Source organism: Macaca nemestrina, chromosome 17 (genome assembly GCF_043159975.1).
Source record: "Macaca nemestrina isolate mMacNem1 chromosome 17, mMacNem.hap1, whole genome shotgun sequence".
Taxonomy (NCBI): domain Eukaryota; kingdom Metazoa; phylum Chordata; class Mammalia; order Primates; family Cercopithecidae; genus Macaca; species Macaca nemestrina.
The window spans coordinates 75,766,113-75,782,284 of NC_092141.1; the positions used below are offsets into that span (position 1 = coordinate 75,766,113).

The following is a 16,172-nucleotide window of genomic DNA, read 5'->3' on the forward strand; positions in this document are numbered from 1 at the left end:
ACTCCGGTGCTCGTCTTCTAGACCGGGACTCCCAAGCTGTAAACACAGCCCTCTCATGGGATATGGGGTCACTGGCGAATCATGAAGTCATTGCATGGTCATGACCACTAAATGGATAAACTGGACAAAATAGACTAAAATAGAGGAAAGAGGAGAGCCCATTGCACATAGTAAGGTTGTGTCTTGCTTCCTGGAACTATTATTTGCTCCATGTGAACCAGTTGCTTGGGAAATTGCATTTCTTACATGGTCATGGTCAAAATCATTTAAGAAACACTGTTGGCCAGGTGTGGTGGCTCACGCCTATAATCCCAGCACTTCGGGAGGCTGAGCTGGGTGGATCATGAGGTCAGTAGTGCAAGACCAGCCTGGCCAACATGGTGAAACCCTGTCTCTACTAAAAATACAAAAAATTAGCTGGGCATGGTGGTGCATGCCTGTAATCCTAGCTACTTAGGAGGCTGAGGCAGGAGAATTGCTTGAACCCAGGAGGCGGAGGTTGCAGTGAGCTGAGATCACGCCATTGCACTGCATTGCATAGCGAGACTCTGTCCCCCAGCCCTTCCCCCGCAAAAGAAAACGCTGTTGAGTGGAGGGAATTGATTGTGAAAATACTCTGCGTGAAAAGCGGGGTGAGAAGGTGGTTGCAGTGATGGCGTTTTAGTAGCATCATAGTGATGACTGTTCTAAACTGCATGTTGTCTGGTCTAGGAAGAACGTATCAGTGTGGTTCTAAGCAAAATGGTTCCGGGACTTGTATCTTGACAGCAGCCGCCGGGCTGCTCTGCTTTTGTTACAACACTTACTGAGGATTTTTTTTTCCTGTTTTATGAAACATCCCACATGCCAATGATAGAATGGGTTGTCACTGTAGAGCCAACTTTCCATCCACACACGGTCCTGTGGATGCCACAGTTTCTTCCCATCTGAACCCCAGCATGGTGGAGACCAACGCATCCAAAGCTGAGCCGGCTTCAGCTCTTCATACAGCTCTCAGATGAGCTGCTGGCAGCCGGTCTCACATGTATTCAACAGATTACCCCATGCATTTATCTCAGAGACAGTAGGGACAGTGAAAAAGGCACCCACAAGCTCAGAAGTCAGACCAGTGTGAGCTTCAATCTGGAATCAGTTATTTACAGGCTGTGGGGACGCGGGTGAGTTACTTAACGTCTCTGAACCCCGTTTCTTCAGCAGCACGTTGGGGATAATATCCTCCTTGTAGAATTGCTGTGTGGATCAAAGTGCCTAATACAACATTTTGCATCTGGTAGACGCTCCATAGTCATTGTTCCAAAAGGGAAGCTGCTTTTTATTCCTTTGTGAAGACCTTTTACTTTTATGATATTTCAAGACTGTGGACACGTAGACTTCATTTAGAAATTTAAATTCTGAATCGCATGGCTAGGGGTGATATGTGATCTTACTGGATAACTTACTGGGATTTTCCCCTAAAAGAACTCCCTTGTTAGCACTTCCAGACACGAGGTGAAATTAAATAGTTTTATTTTTAAGATATGAATAGACAGGGTACTGTTAGAAATACAACCTCTTGATGTAGTATTTATTCCAAAGGCTGTTACTAGATGACAGGTATTAAGCAGGCTGTGATTATGAGACATTCAGGCTTCATTTAACAATTCAGCAGAGGCTGTAAAAGCTTAGTGACGGGGAATGGCAGCATTTTTAGGAATAAAGGTGACATTGAACCTCATCTCTATGAAGACCGGGTCTGTCCTGTTCCGACAAATAACTCCTCGTGTTCAGTAACACCTCAGCTGTCTCATAACACCAGGAGCAACAGTGTCCGGCAGAGATGAAATTTTCCGTATCATTAAGGTTGGTCCGTTTGAGTGTCTTGTCTTTTTTCATTGTCGCGTTTCGGTATCATTCACGGTATGAGTTCCTGTTGCCACTGTAACAGATAACCACAAACTCAACGGTTTAAAATAACTCAGATTTATGTTGTGGTTCTGGAGATCAGAGTCCAAAATCGGCCTCACTGGGCTGAAGTCAAACCGTGGGCAGGGTTGGTTTCCTCTGGAAGCTTTAGGGGAGAACCTGTTGCCATCCATGCCTTTTTCATTTTGGAGAGGCCACCTGCATTCCTTGGCTCGTGGTGCCTTCTTTTCCTCCTCCATGCAATGTAGCATCTTCCCATCTCTGTCTTTTCCGACTACAACCCTCCAGCCTTCCTCTTCTCCTACAAGGATCTTTGGGATTATGTGGGGCCCACTTGGATAATCCAGGATCATCTCCCTAGCTCAAGATCCTTCACTTACCTCTGCAAAATCCTTTTTACTGCATAAAGGTAATATATTCACAGGTTCCAGGGATGAGAATGTGGACATCTGTAGGGGAGAGGGGACTTAGTGTATCACACTCGTTATGTGTTGGAGAACCTTCTCACCGTCCTCAACAGGGACACCTAAACACGCTTCTGGCATCTCTTGGTAACTTCAGGCATCTTCGTACACAGAGAATACTCTGCTGTCACTCTAGATACTTTCACATCTGAAGCCTTCATTCCCCTCCTTACATCTACTGTTCAAGCAATAATAGAGGAAGTAACTACCTTCTATTGTCTACCGTGTGCCAGGCACATGATAAACCTCCTCTTGGCTGGGCGCAGTGGCTCACTCCTATAATGCCAGTGCTTTGGGAGGCCGAGGCAGATGGATCAATTGAGGTGGAAGTTCGAGACCAGCCTGGCCAACATAGTGAAACCCCGTCTCCACTAAAAAATACAAAAATTAGCTGGGCGTGATGGCGGGCACCTGTAATCCCAGCTGCCCAGGAGGCTGAGGCAGGAGAATCGCTTGAACCTGGGAGGCGGAGGTTTCAGTGAACTGAGATTGTGCCACTGCACTCCAGCCTGGGCAACAGAGTGAGACTCCGTTTCAAAATAAATAAATAAATAAAATAAACTTTCTCTCATTTAATCCTCATGACAAGCCCCACAGGGAGGTAGCATCAGACCTGTGTTTCAAATGAGGTGACAGAGGTGGTTAGTAACGTGTCTAAGGCCATGTTACTGAGAAATGCCAGAATTAGGCTTCGATCGCAAGCCCAGGTCACCTCCAAACCTTTGCACTGCTCACTACACTAAACTGCTGGAAACTTTGAGTGAGTCACATGTCCAGACAGCACTCTGCGTGCTTTCTGTCTTTAAGCATGGTGCCACAAGGGATACAAAAATACATCAGATGGCCCTTGCCCTCCAAGTGCTTTCAGTTTATAAGAAGTGACATCATACTGACCAGCAGGAACAAAAATCTATATGTGGATTCCAGTCGGCTTTCATTGAAAACATCAGGCACCACTGCTTTGGAAAATCAATCAATAATCACTTTAGGTTGTTTCACCTTTTTTGTTGGCGTGTGTGTGTGTGTGTGTGTGTGTGTGTGTGTGTGTGTGTGTGATGGAGTCTTGCTCTATTGCCCAGGCTGGAGTGCAGTGGCGTGATCTCAGCTCACGGCAACCTCCACCTCCCAGGTCAAGCGATTCTCCTGCCTCAGCTTCCTGAGTAGCTGGGATTACAGGCACCAAGCCTGGCTAATTTTTGTATTTTTAGTAGAAACAGCGTTTCACCATGTTGGCCAGGCTGGTCTTGAACTCCTGACCTCAGGTGATCTACCTGCCTCGGCTTCCCAAAGTGCTGGGATTATGGGTGTGAGCTACCCCACCTGGCGTTTTTTTTTGTTTGTTTGTTTGTTTTTTGTTTTTTTTTTTTTTGTTTTTTTTTTTTTAGACAGAGCCTCACTCTGTTGCCCAGGCTGGAGTGCCACAGCTCACTGCAGCCTCAACCTCCTGGGCTCAGGGCATCCTCCTGCCTCAGTCCCTGGGTTGCTGGTATTACAGGTGTGTGCCACCACCTGTGCCTAGCCTGTTCCAGCTTTTGCTAGCATTTTTTCCTCCTAAGTGTTCAGTTATTTGTCGTATTTGGCCACACGGATACTTACAGTATAAAGATCAAATAGGTTCAAGGTTTCAGAATGTGTGGAAAGGTTAAAATAATCCTGTCCTCTGTGCAAATACTCCTGTCAGGCAGAGACAAAATCATTATCTCACATGGCATTTTCCTTAATAGGCAAAGCAGAGGCTTAAGTATTTATGGCTATTTGTTCAAAAACCTTGAAATCGATTAATACTGTAGCATCTCCCGAGCCAGCGAAGCCAAACTGAGGTGGAAAACGTCACTGACAGATGAGAGTTTGAAGTTGAAATGGACACCCACAGAAGGAGCACTCATCAGAAAATGATTCCTAAAGCTGACAGAGGGTCTTCTTCGCTTTGACATAGAAAGACTACTTCGGGGTGAATGAGAGTCCTTGAGCAGGCCGAGCAAAGGCTTGATTGGGATTTAATCCGTCTCTGAAAGTTAGTTATTTTGGACGTGTGAGATCCAGTCACAAGTCAAGTAGCTCCCAGCAGCCAAGAATCAGACTCCAGACACTAGCATTGCGCACGCTCTCCTGGAAGAAAGAGAAGCAGCAGGAAGAGTGTCTGCTGCTGGCCTGTGTCCCGAGAACCCCCTGCTGCAGTGAGAGCAAAGCTTTTCATTTTATTTCTTTTATATAATTTTGTTCTATTAATTTTATTTTTTTTAAAAAACAGAGTTTCGGCCGGGCGCGGTGGCTCACACTTTGGGAGGCCGAGGCGGGCGGATCACGAGGTCAGGAGATCGAGACCATCCTGGCTAACATGGTGAAACCCCCATCTCTACTAAAAATACAAAAAATTAATCAGATGTGGTGGCGGGTGCCTGTAGTCCCAGCTACTCGGGAGGCTGAGGCAGGAGAATGGTGTGAACCCGGGAGGCGGAGCTTGCAGTGAGCTGAGATAGTGCCACTGCACTCCAGCCTGAGCAACAGAGCAGGACTCTGCCTAAAAAAAAAAAAAAAAAAACAACAAAGACAGAGTTTTGCTCTGTCGTCCAGGCTGGAGTGCAGTGGCAATCATAGCTTCCTGCAGTCTCAATCTTCTGGGCTCAAGTGATCCTTCCACCTCAGCGTCTTGAGTAACTGGGACTACGAGCATGTGCCACCATGCCTGCTAATTTTAGAAAATTCTTTGTAGGGACAGGGGTCTCACTGTATTGTCCAGGCTGGTCTCAATTTCCTGGGCTCAGGCAGTCCTCCTGCCTTGGCCTCCCAAAGTGCTAGAATTACAGGCCTGAGCCACTGTGCCTGGCGCTGAAGTGAAGCTTTTTCAAACGTGCCACGTAGAGTCTTCCTTACAGCATTGCTATGGCGGCTGCTACGTTAGACCACACACAAAGGACATCACGCCTGATGCACTGACTGCTCTGCACCAACCCCCCCGAGCACTTCTGACTTGCCACATTTCATGCATGAGGAGAAGTTCAGTGACTTGCCCAAGGTCACACAGCTGGTAAGAGCAAAGATGGGATTTGGATCCGAGATGTTCTGACAGGAGCACATACATTCTTTCTACCTGTTGCATTGTCTCCAGAGATACGGGAGAAAAAGCAGGTAAAACTGAGCGCTCAGTTCGGGCCATGTTTTCTTGGCCGCTCACTCATCTCAACGGGAATCAGGGACCTGAATCATCAGAGATGCAGTGAGTGACGCTGAATTGCATTCCGGCTGTTAACCCCGGGGAGATCCCGTAGAAACCAAGGGTGATCCAGCCACACGTAAGCCCCTCCCCAGCACATGGGCATTGATCTGTTGGCATGTTTAGGGTGCCCCCTGAGTGCTGGGTGCTGTTCCATGCCTGGGGGTGCTGGGCCAGAAAGAGGAGCCCAGAGGAGAGCTGATCTGTTGACATGTTCAGGGTGCCCCCTGAGTGCTGGGTGCTGTCCATGCCTGGGGGTGCCGGGCCAGAAAGAGGAGCCCAGAGGAGAGCTGGGAGGAGGGCCTTGGGGCTGGAGGCAGCTGGAAATCAGTGACTGCAGCCCAGGAGGGCAGTGGATTTCAAGAGGTGGAGAGGGCAGTATTCTCGGCAGTAACAGATGGTGCCTCCAACACCGCTGAAATTTCCGGGGAAGAAGCTTGCAGACATGGTTGCCTGCCCTGCAGCCAGCTGCCTGTTAGCAGATGGATATACTCCTGGGAGGACTGGGGGCTGCATGGGTCCAGAGAGCTGGAGAGCCATCCTGGGGTCACAGCTTTTGCGTTCCCGCCCTACAGGAATGCCAGCTCAGTGATGCCTGGGACAGCAGCCAGATTCCTGCATTTTTATGTAAAATACACCTAATTGTTCCAAGTTGGCCCTAACATATGTTTTTTAACAATGTGTATACAGGTGAAATTCAGCCAATGGGCTATCACCTGTGACCTCTCTTCCTGAGGTCAAGAGTCTTATTAATATTTGGGGGGAGCATATTAAAGATGGGAGGTAAAAAGACCAAGGGATGTCCAGAGAGGGGAAGCACTAGACAGTGGTCTCATTCTTGGACCCCAAGGAAGGCAACTGTTCATGAATTCAGGGTGGCCAGGGACCGAGAGGTCCAGCAGACAGGGATGGGTTGGGCAGAAGATCTAGCCACAGGGAGCCAATGATCCCTGAGAGAGCAGTGTCGGTAACGACGCTGGGATGGGGTGAGTGTGAGCATCGGCAGAGGACCCTCCTTTGAGGACATCTATGGTAAATGGAAGGAAGGCTGACCATGGTAAGGACACCCTTCCCCCTCAGCTTCAGGAGGAAAGTGAAGGGCACACAGGAGACCTCATGGTGGCAGGAAAGCTGACATCCCCTCCCTGGCCGGTCTGCATCTTCAGAGGGTGACATCAGGAAGGGCTGCTGCAGCCCTGCAGGTGGGAGATGGTTTGGAAGGAGGTCCACAGGGAGCATGATGAGACAGCAGAGACCCCAGAGCCGGGAAAGCCTGGGGCGGGGTGCACATCGACGATAACTCCCAGGCAAGGCTCAGCAGGCCTGGTAGGGGGAGAAAAGGGAGTGCTCAGGACTGGGGGCTGTCCAGGGGAGGCAGCTGAGCCTCCTAGAAGTGACCCTCAAGGTACTGGGAACGAGTGAGTGGGGCAGGAAGGGAGTCAAGGATTTGTCAGAGCACAATTGAGGGGCCAGGGTCCCAAAGAGCATAGAGAGTATGACAGTAAGAACTGGGGGGTGGGGGAGGAATCAATGGGAGAAAGCGGGGGCAGGCCCTGTGCACAGGGCTCTGAATTAGGTATCCTGGAGAAGCCGAAGCCTTCACAGGCACCCCAAGACCCTTTAGCACCTGGGCCCCCCATTCCCTCCCTGACCTCCCCCTGCTGTCCACACCTCCGGATCTCTCTAGACCCGTTGCACTAGCTCCCTTTCCTCTCTCCAACTTGCCAGACACCTCCATCCTCAGGTCAGTTCCTCTTCTCGTTCCCTCCACCCAGCATGACCCACCCCAGGCATTACCTTGGGGAGGCCCCCTGCCCTGGTGACCCTGTTTAAACCTGCAAACCTCCAGTCCCATCCAGCACTGCTGACCTCTGTCCCTGCTGTTTTTCCATGGCACTCGTCTCCCTTGGAGGGACAAAGATGTACTCCTGGATTGATTTTTCAGTCTGTCTCACCAAGCTCCACCAAAGGCAGAATTTCATCTGGTGTTGGCTGCTGTGCCCCCACCCCAGGGTCTGGAGCAGTGCCTGACACTCAGTGTGTACTTGGCATGGGTGCCTGCACACAGCACTCCTAGATGTGGCCACCTAGGAATCTGCAGTGGAGACACCGCAAGAGGACAGAGATGAAGGCTTGGAGACTGAGAGGGGTGGGACTCTTTAGCCAGGTGATTGGAAGGGTGACTTCCAAGGCTGTCACAGGTGTAGGGCTGATGATATGTGACACAGTGCAGAGAAGGGCCACACCACCTCATGTCATCGGCTGAAGACAGCCAGCAGGTTGGGGGACCTGAGTGTCTGAAGGTCGATGGGACATCAGTCCAGGTCCCTGAGACAGCGCCAGCTGCCCCCAGAGACTTCACCTGGCCTGTGGGGAAAGGGCTGTAGAGAGGGATAGAAAATAAGAGTAAAGGTTCAAAGAGAAAATAACTCGTGTTATACACGCAGCCAGGCAGTCAGGCAATAAATTAGGACTCGCCACCAAGAAGAAAGGGGGAGAATGAGGTATAGGGAGATAAAAGCCAATCAGTGCCAGCAATGGCTCCTCTGAGATCAGCTGCTCCTGAACCATGGGCCCCCCACACCAGCCCAGCCCAGCACAGACAGGGACAAAGAAAAGCACCTGATGAAAGAAAGAGAATGATAAACCAAAGGGCGGCTAGCTTTCTATCAAAGGCCAGTTTCCCTCTATGGAGGGTCATGGTCCAGTGACTCCAGCGTTGCAAGAGAAGATGAAGCCGCCGCTTTTCCTCAAAGAAATATTTAAAGAGCCAAAGCCAGGCTTTCCTTTGGGGTCTTCTTTAAGTTGTGCAATTCTCAGATCTTTCCTAGGAATTATGTTGGTTTTATTATCTCATATATTGTATTGTCTGCCTGCAGCTCTTTTACGGTCTCATCATTCTCCCGGCCTTGGAGTTTAATCAGTTTAGCCTCTTCTCTGGAACACTGGGCACTTTCTGTGATACTGTGGTCTATGACACAAATGTGGCCCATTCCTTTCTTTTGAGCCTCCCCCGACTTCCAGTCCTTCCTCCAGAAATAACCAGCTCCTGGTGGCTTCGCTGCCCTTGGCGAATGCCTGCTACATCCCAGACCAGGGCTGAGCGCCTTGTGTATTTTGTTTAATCCTAAGTCAATTCTGATTCCTAGATGGTGAAACTGAGGCACAGAGATTTGTTAATTTTCCCCACCTCCCCAGTTCAAGGCAGACGTGGCTTTGAACACAGGACTCAGCAACTTTTCCCTGCGGTGACTGTTACCCTGGGAGGAAGGGCCTGCAGACATCAGCTCCGATGCTACCCAGACAACATGTCACTCCACATGTGCCAGTGAGCTGCTCTCACAGGCCCGTTACCGGCTTTCAGAGCCCAGATGATGCTCTGTTAGATTTTTACTCCTGGTATTTGGTGGCATGCATTAATTAGCCCTTTATTTAGGGATTTGCTCAAATCCTGTAAAAGTGGGTCAGAGATTTCTGTGCTTTATTTCACCTCTTTCTTTGTAACATTGCCCAGGCGATGGCAGGATGGAGGTGGGTATCACGAGAGATTACTAACATTTGTTCATTTCTTGGCTATGCACCATGCACTTAACGCCTGTCATCACATTTAATTCTTACAATAGCCCTCTAAGGTAAGTGGTATTATTCATGCTTTACAAACACTGTAAAGGAGACTTGGAGAGGAGAAGGGACCTGCCCAGGGCTCACAGATAGCACGTGGCAGGGGCGGAATGCTGGCCTGCCAGCCTCAGAGCACAGACTGGCACCCTGATGCCATCCACAGCCAGTTGTCACGTCAGTGTATCACTTATTGCCCTGTCTCCAAATCATATCTGTAGAGATCCACTAGACTTTGAGACTTCTTGGTTCTGGAAAATCTTATAATCCAGCTAATAAAGCTCTTACAGACACAAAAGTTACTCCTAACTCACACTTTATTCCTGTACCGCACAAGCAGTTATTTTGTTCTGATGCACAATTAACATTTTGCATAGCTTCTCTGCTGACCCCAGAGGAGGCCTGAGACGAGCAGGGTCCTATAGGTGGGTGCTGAGCTGGGACTCCTGCCCAGCTTTTCCCCAGCACCTGCTACCCCCCTGCCACCCTCGGAGGGAGAGACCAGGGACAAGGGCTGCTGCTTCCTTCCTCCCAGGAAGCATGGCTGGGGGGGCCTCAGGAAACTTACAATCATGGCGGAAGGCAAAGGGGAAGCAGGCACATCTTCCATAGCCGGAGCAAGAGCAAGAGAGAGAGCAGGGGGGTGCTACACACTTTCAAACAACCAGATCTCATGAGAGCTCTGCCACGAGAATAGCACTAGGCGGATGATGCTAAACCATTCATGAGAAACTGCTCCCATGAGCCAGTCACCTCCCACCAGGCCCCACCTCCAGCACTGGGGATTACATTTCAAAATGAAATGTGGGTGGGGACACAGATCCAAACTGTATTATAAACTCTGGCTACAGTACTGCTATTTTAAGAACTTGGGGTGCCATCTGTATAATAGGGTATAATCATAGCATCTTCCTCAAAGCCCAACTTTGAGGGCTCGGTGAGTCTGGCCGTAATGACTTAGCCTGCCTTGGAGGGAGCATCCAGAAAGCCTTGTCCATTATTTGGCAGTTGTTTCAATTATCTATTGATGTGCAATCGCCCCAGAACATAATAGCTTCAAACAATAATCACGTTGTGCTGGACGTGGTGGCTCACACCTGTAATCCCAGCACTTTGGGAGGCCGGGGGTGGGAGGATCACTTGAGGCCAGGAGTTCGAGACCAGCCTGGCCAACATGGTGAAACCCCGTCTCTACTAAAAATACAAAAACTTAGCTGGGTGTGGTGGCAGGCACCTGTAGTCCCAGCTACTCAGGAGGTTGAGGCAGGAGAGTCTCTTGAACCTGGGAGGTGGGGGCTGTGGTGAGCTGAGATCATGCCGGTGTTCTCCAGCCTGGGCAACAGCAAGGCTCTGTCACCAAATCAATAAAGTTAATGCTGTCATTATTGGAGTTGGGGCCTCCATCAGGACCCGGCAGGTGGACTCCTTGCTGCTGTAGGTAGGGACATCCCTATCGTGGCTCTGCTGGGGCTGGAGGGCCCAAGGTACCTTCCAGCTGTTGGTCAAGGCCACGTGGTTTCTCCTCTACCTGGTCCTTCTTTCCATGCAGCCATTTGTCAGTAAACTTCTTGACATGGTGCTGGTTACTGAAAGGGCAAAAACAGAAGCCACAGGCTGCTGAAGTCTACACCTGGAACTGAACTGTGTTACTTCCAGCACATTCTGCAGGTCAAAGGCAGTGAAGACCAGGCAAGAGGGCCCCTGCTCTGTGTTTTAGAGCAGAGATGAGCAAACTTTCTCTGCCAGGGACTAGATAGAAAATAGGCTTTTCCTAAATCTAAATTTTAGATTTCTGCCAAGAGGCAAAATTGAGCAACTGTTCTTGCCAAAATCATTTTACATTTCAAAATGTAAAAAGCATGCTTAGCTCACAGGCTGTGCAAAGACTGGATTTGGCCTGCAGGCTACAGTTTGTTAAGCCCTGCCTTGGTGGGCTCTCCTGTCTCCGCCAGTTCCCAGCCTGGGCTCTCCTTATAGGGTTAGAGTCTACAGGCCAGTGCCCATTCAGGGCCTGCTCTCCGACCCCTTTTAGACAACAATCTGGGTTCTCAGAGCTTGCGATTCCCTTCCAGAGCCTGTTCCCAAGATCCATCCTTCCTGTGAACACCACCCTGCTGGCGTATGCACTCGTGTGGCCAGTGCAGGAGTCAGTGGGCAGCTGTTTGCAGGGGGCTGTGGGACTCAGTTAGACTTGCAGGTTGGGGTACTATGATGGAGAGGGCCTGGGAAGAGCAGTCGGGTGGGCCATGTCAGTAGTACATTCTTAGGCCTCCACATACTGGAGTGGAATCTCGGGGGTCCATGAATTCTTAAGTTAAACTTGGCCTTCCAGGTTGCTGGGACATGTAAAGGACTGAATTGCATCCCCCTGCCCCCGCCCCACAAATCCGTGTGCTGAAGCCCTAACCTCCAGTGTGACTGTTCTGTAGAGATAAAGCATTGAAGAAGATAATTAGGGGAGAATGAACTCATCAAGGCAGGGCTCTGATCCGATCGGAGTAGTGTTCTTATGGGGAGAGGAGGAGGCCACAGGAGTGTGCATACGGAATAAAAGCTACGTCAGGACACAGCGAGAAGGAGGCAGCCTGCACGGCACCAAGAGAGGCCTCACCAGAGGCCCACCTGCTGGCACCTTCATCCTGGACTTCCAGCCTCCAGACCCAAGAGAAATTTCTGTTGTTTAAGCCACCCAGTCTGTGGTGTTTTATAAGGGCAGCTCAAGCCAACCAACACAGGAAGGTACTTGTGTCGAGGGGTAGGAGAGAGCGTACTGTATTTAACAGTCTGTTAGCTTGATTTGTAATACTCATATTTAGATAAAGGCTATGTGAGTCTTAGTTATTCTTGTCCTGGCTCCCATACCCCACATGTTAGAGATGGCCTCATCCTAGGTCAATAGGGAGTTGTGGGTTAGGGCCAAGTAGAGTATGTTGTAAAGCGAGATGTATTTTATATATTCCTATCTTTTTTCATATATATATTCATATATGTATGTGTATGTATTCATACAATCAACATCATTGTCACTCTTATCAGGCAGAACAGGAAGGAGGAATAAAGGCTCCAGAGAGCAGGGGCACTATCGCAGATGTCTTTGTCCCATTCACAGCTCCACCTTACACAAGAGTGGGCACCATGCGCGACAGGAAGGCAAGAGCTGTGATGAATCCTGGCCCCATCTGCCACCTCCCCACTGCGTGTGACTCTGGTCACCGCACTTGAGCTTGCTGTGCCTCAGCTTCTCCAGTGGTGAAGGAGGGTATGACCTAGCACAGTGCTGGATTAAAGACTGTGCTCATGGGTGGCTCTGATTCACATTTGATTTATAGTCAATATTACATTCTTAGTGCAGCTCACCATTAAGGAGGTTCCTGAAAACCTCAGGGGAAAAGAGAGGATCTAAAGAGGTGTTTGATTTCTTTGATGTGACGAGAAATTACAGAAGTTGGCTGGGCATGGCACTGGAGAGGTCGGGTGGGCCAAGTCGATTAGATGATGTGGGGTGGGCCATGTCAATATTACATTCTTAGGCCTCCACATACTGGAGGGGAATCTCAGGGTTCCATGAATTCTTAAGTCAAACTTGCCCTTCCAGGTCCTTGGGAAATGGTAAGGGCAGAATTGCACCTATCAGCTCAGGGCACCACCTTGATGAGTTCATTCTGCCCCAGTTACCTCCTTCAAGGCCTAAGCTCTACAGAACAGCCACACTGGGGGGTTAGGGCTTCAGCACATGGGTTGGGCGGCGGGGGATGCAATTCCAAGGTCAGGTGACCCAACTCAATTAGATGATGCTTTTCGAGAGCCAGTTGGTCCACAGTCACCTTCCCGATTTCTGCCGGGATCAGTTAGCCTTACAGAAGAGCTAAAAAGAGATTCATCCCAAATGAGAGCGTCCTTGGAAGCATTCCATGAAGACTTGAAACGGTGCTGCCTCCTCTCACCTGACCCAGTATTGTCAGTGCCTCCTCTGAGGATCACAGAAAGTCACACCCCACACCCCCCAGTGCACATTCCAGACTTGGAGAAGCGCCGCATGGGTGACGGTGTGGGGAGCGCCTTTCTGCCAGATCAAAAGCCCAGCACCGTATTCAGAGTTTTATTTATGGCTCCTTCAGAAGGTTAGTCCAGTCACGCCTCCTTCATAACCGCCCCATCACACATGATTCAGGTGTCCTGGGGCCGCTTCACGCTCCTGGCTTCCTGACCCAAAGCCCAGGAGACTGCTGAACCCCGCTGCCTGACACTATTTGCCGGCGAGACACCACTGGTGAAGTGTTCGCCTTTTCTTATGGCTTCTTTTATTGAAGATTGTTCTTTTAGTCAAACACCTTTACAGTTCTTTGTGTTTGCTGAGCACCCGGGGCTGTCTCGCCCAGCCTTGAATTGTTTCCAGGTACCTTGCAAGCCAGTGTTGTACAATTCTTTTCTGCACAGAAAAAGGACAGACTTCTGGTTTCCAGTCCAGCATGTTAGGAGCTTAGAAGTCATCATTCCACCCTAACAAGTGAAAAGCTGGACTGGAAGATCAGCAATTCTTCCTAGAGCCATTGGTGCCTCCCACGTGGCAGACCTGGGTTCATTTCGTGGCCAGTGCACCAGCATTGGTGGTTCAGTGGCAGAATTCTCGCCTCCCTAGAGCCATTGGAAAAATGAGGTCACAGGGCAAACCACTATCCCCAAAATCAGACAGACAGGCAGATACAGAAAATTACAACTTAGCAGAACAGAAACCTCCCTGGATACCTGTGCTGGGATGCAAAAACCTGATCTGTAATTGGCAAATTGCTGGAGGCTAAGTATGGACAAGTCTGAGAATCAGTCACAGGGGCTCCATGCTTTTTTGAGTTTTCCTTCAGGAAGTTCTGCCAGGTCCTCACGGTGAATGCTGGAGAAAAATCGCCTCATGCTTCTGGCAGGGAGAGGAGAAAAGTAATAACCATTGTGAAATACGCCAGAGCATCCCGTTCTTCTTAACAAGGGCTTCCCTCAGGAGACGCTAATGTGAGCTTAAGCTCCTGGGGTTTTATCAGAACCTAACCTACCAAGGAGAAGGGACATACCCGATTCCAATCCCCTCCACCCATCCTCTCCCACCTAAGAGGAGGAGAGGGGAGACCAAGAAGCACTTGTGAAGGTCACAATCCACAGGCACGGGCTCCCCACAAGACACAGACCTCATCGTCGGACTGTAGCACACTTCCCCTCTCCACACCTCACGACCACATCACTAAAGGCTCATGTACTACAGTTCCTTTCACCCAGTGTGCCATGTCCAGCCCTCAAGAAAACAATTTCAGCACACTAAATGGCAAAAAAAAAAAAACAAAAAAAAAAACAGTTTGAAGAGATGAAGCAAGCATCAGATGCGGACTCAGATGTGGCAAGGATGTTAGAATAACCAGGAGTTTTGTTTGTGCGTGTGTGTGTGTGTGTGTGTTTTGTTTTTTTTGTTTGTTTGTTTGTTTGTTTTGGAGATGGAGTCTCGCTCTGTCACCCAGGCTGGAGTCCAGTAGCATGATCTCGGCTCACTGCAATCTCCGCCTCCTGGGTTCAAGCAAGTCTCCTGCCTCAGCCTCCCAAGTAGCTGGGATTACAGGCATGAGCCACCGTGCCTGGCCATAACCAGGAATTATTTTAAACTATGATTAATTTGCTAAGGGCTTTAGTGGAAAAAAGTAGACAGCATGCAAGAACAGATGGGCAGTGTAAGCAGAGAGAAATTCTAAGGAAGAAAAGATGCTAGAGATCAGAAATACTGGAGCAGAAATAAAGAATGCCTTTGATGGGCTTATTTGTAGACTGGACACAACTGAGTCCGGGGTCCCTGAACCTGAGAATATGACAATAAAAACTTCCAAAATGGCAAACAAGGACTGAAAAAAAAAATGGAACAGACTATCCAAGAACTGTAGGACAACTACAAAAGATATGTGCCCTGGGAACACCAGAAGGAGACGTAAGAGAGAAAGAAACAAGGAATGTTTGAAGCAGTCAGGACAGAGAATGTCTCCTGAATTAATGTCGGACACCAAATCACAGAGCCAGGAAGCTCAGATGACACAAAATAGGACAAATGCTCAAACAAAACAAAAAACTAGACATATCGTATTCAAATGCAAAAATCAAAGAATTTTAAGGAAGCCCAGAGTGGGGAAAATAACACGTTACCTAAAGAAGGGCAAAGACAGTAGAGTGAAGTATTTAAAGTTTTTAGAGAGAGAAAAAAAAAAATGAACCTAGAATTGTGTATCCTGCAAAATTGTCCTTCAAAAGTGAAGGAGAAATAAAGACTTTCTCAGACAAAAACAAAGGAAATGTGTTGCCAGTAGACCAGCCTGGCAAGAAATGTTAAAAGAAGTTTTTTTGTTTTGTTTTGTTTTTGAGACGGAGTCTCGCTCAGTCGCCCAGGCTGGAGTGCAGTGGCACCGTCTCGGCTCACTGCAAGCTCTGCCTCCCAGATTCACGCCATTCTCCTGTCTCAGCTGCCCAAGTAGCTGGGACTACAGGCACCGCCACCAGGCCCGGCTAATTTTTTTTGTATTTTTAGTAGAGACGGGATTTCACCATGTTAGCCAGGATGGTCTCGATCTCCTGACCTCGTGATCCACCCGCCTTGGCCTCCCAAAGTGCTGGGATTACAGGCGTGAGCCACCGCGCCCGGCCAGAAGACGTTCTTTAGAGAGAAGGAAACTGACATAGGTCAGAAACTTGGATCTCCATGGAGAAAGGAAGGGCAGGCTTTGCAGATGCTGCTGCCACCCATAGCCCCCTGCAGCAGCCGTGGTCAGCCCCACTGTGTTCTTCAACAGGAGGCCGCATCTCTTTCAAGCTGTTGGCAGACGATATTCCAAAGACAGCAGAAAACTTTTGTGCTCTGAGCACTGGAGAGAAATGATTTGGTTATAAGGGCTCTTTGCTTTCACAGAATCATGCCAGGGTTTGTGTGTCAGAGTGGTTACTTCACACACCAT

General features: G+C 49.2%; 1 protein-coding gene and 1 pseudogene across 5 annotated transcripts in view; both read left to right on the plus strand.

Annotated features, from left to right (window-relative positions):
• Window positions 1-16,172, plus strand: part of LOC105469029 (protein kinase C alpha) — a 528,020-nt gene that overhangs the window by 451,778 nt on the left and 60,070 nt on the right. The gene's annotated exons all lie outside the window — the stretch shown is intronic.
• Window positions 1-16,172, plus strand: part of LOC139359671 (26S proteasome complex subunit SEM1 pseudogene) — a 31,641-nt pseudogene continuing 15,469 nt past the window's right edge.